The sequence below is a fragment of the Piliocolobus tephrosceles genome, chromosome 17 (genome assembly GCF_002776525.5).
Source record: "Piliocolobus tephrosceles isolate RC106 chromosome 17, ASM277652v3, whole genome shotgun sequence".
Lineage (NCBI taxonomy): Eukaryota > Metazoa > Chordata > Mammalia > Primates > Cercopithecidae > Piliocolobus > Piliocolobus tephrosceles.
Window position 1 is genome coordinate 1,755,988 of NC_045450.1, and position 2,455 is coordinate 1,758,442.

General features: G+C 56.1%; 1 pseudogene; it reads left to right on the forward strand.

The window, feature by feature from the left end:
• Positions 1 to 1,892, forward strand: part of LOC111524136 — a 3,577-nt pseudogene extending 1,685 nt beyond the window's left edge.
• Positions 1,893 to 2,455: the final 563 nt, after the last annotated feature.

A 2,455-nucleotide genomic window follows, 5' to 3' on the forward strand; every position in this document is an offset into this window, starting at 1 on the left:
TTGGAGTGGGTGGGAGGAGGCAGCGACCGTGCTGTGCGTGTGTGTATAGAACACGTACTTTATGCATATTCTCGTTGCAAGACATTTTCTTCATTTTGTGGAAAAGAAAATGGGTTCAAAGAGGGCACGAATTTACCCATCTGTCCATCCCTCTACTGAAGGTTTCAGAGACCCTGAGGCTTTCTTCCTTTCCTGCTTTGGGCCTCTGTTCTTTGAAAGGCAATACCTGGTGCTGTTCTAGAGCGCATAGGTCCCGCCTCCCTTTTCTAGAGTGCCGGCGTAGGTCCCGCCTCCCTTCGCTAGAGTGCGCGCCTGGGTCCCGCCTCTCTTTTCTAGAGTGCACGCGTGGGTCCCGCCTCCCTTTTCTAGAGTGGGTGCGTAGGTCCTGCCTCCCTTCGCTAGAGGGTGCCGGTAGGTCCCGCCTCCCTTTGCTAGAATATGTGTGTAGGGTCCCAACTCCCTTTTCTCCCAATTTAAGAGGTACTGGTGGATGGGGGTGGTAGGGTGGCGGGGGGGTGGGAGTGGGCGCGGTGACTCCCGTCTGTAATCTCAGCACTTTGGGAGGCCAAGGTAGGAGAATCACTTGAGCCTAGGAGTTCAAGACCAGCCTGGGTAACACAGGGAGACCCCCATCTCTACAAAGAATTAAGAAAAGTATATATTGGCCGGGCGCAGTGGCTCGCGCCTGCAATCCCAGCACTTTGGGAGGCCGAGGCAGCTGGATCACTTGAGGTCAGGAGTTTGAGACCAGCCTGGCCAACATGGTGAAACCCTGACTCTACTAAAAACACAAAAATTAGCCAGGCATGGTCGTGGGCACCTGTTATCCCAGCTACTCAGGAGGCTGAGGCAGGAGAATCGCTTGAGCCTGGGAGGCAAAGATTGCCGTGAGCTGAGATTGCGCCACTGCACTCCAGCCTGGGTGACAGGGCAAGACTCCACTTAAAAAAAAAAAAAATTAGCGGGCCATGGTGGTGCATGCCTGTGGTCCCAGCTACTTGGAAGGTGAGGCTGGAGGATCGCTTGAGCGTTGCTGGAGCCTGGGAGGCGGAGACTGCAAGGAGCTATGATTATGCCACTGTAGTCCACTCTGGCATTTCCATTCTGGGTTCTTGCAGCTTTAGAGGTTCTCCCCTTTGACTCCACCTTAGGCCATGTAGGCTGAGCATCCCAGGTCCTGAGCTGAGTCTCGGGGCGGGGAGGGGTCCTGCCATGGTGCTGGTTGGGGGCCCGTCCTGAGCCACTCCTGACACCCATGATTGGTTTCCGCAGATATGCTGCCGCCTCCTTACCGCCTGCAGCAGGTGAAGGTCCCCGCACTGAGCAACGCAGACTGTGAGCAGCAGATCCACGATGCTTTTCCTGGTGCTGGAGACAGAAAGTTCATCCAGGACGACATGATCTGTGCCGGCCGCCCGGGCCGCCGCACCTGGAAGGTGAGACCTGGCGCCTCTCTCCTGCCATCTCTTTTCCTGTCTGCGGTTCTGAGGCTGGACCGGGATGAGCAGGGTCCTGGGTCTCTGGTCAAGCTGGGCCTTCTTTCTCCACAGGGTGACTCAGGCGGCCCCCTGGTCTGCAAGAAGAAAGGTAACTGGCTCCAGGCGGGAGTGGTGAGCTGGGGATTTTACAGTCATCGGCCCAGCATTGGCGTCTACACACGAGTCCAGACCTACGTGCCCTGGATCCTGCAGCAAATGCACCTCTAAGCCCCAGGCCCCTCCCAGCTCCCTAAAATCCAGCTCCTTCCTCGTCTTAGCCCCTCCGCTCCCTGCTCCTTCCAGCACCCGCCTTCTCTGCTCCTCAATCCCACATGGTCCGCACTTCCCTCCACCTTTTCAGACCTGCACCTTCCTCCCTCACACTGGGAGGAGGAGGCATGGAAGGTGCTTTGAATGGGGGTGAGGTTAGGGATGGAAGTCCTGGAGCCAGTTTGCAGTGTCTCATCTCATTAAACTGTTAGCAAAGCAAACCAGAAAGTGGCCAGTGTGTTCCTGAGTGTGGGTGCGGCTAGCGGGGCAGGGACTGGGGACTTCCTGATGCGGGTGCATCTGCTCTGGACGGTCGGGCTGTAGAAATGGCTGCTCCAGACCAGGCATTCATTGTTGGTGGCGGGAAATGATGGATGGGTGGCAAGAGCAGGGGAAATATTCTCAGTGATGACTCTTCTCTTGGGGCCCAGTTCCCAGCCCAGCCCTCCACTAAAAGTACAGGTCAGCCTCATCACCAAATTTCATCCACCTACCATCTATCTACCCACTAAATCCATCCACTCATCCAACCATGAGTTCATCCATTCATCCATCCACCCACCCACCCACTACTCCATCCATCCATCCAGCCATCCACTCATCCATCCACGTATCTATTGATCTATCCATCCACCCATCCACCCACCCACCCACCCACTAATCCATCCATCCATCCATCCATCCATCCATCCATCCATCCATCCATC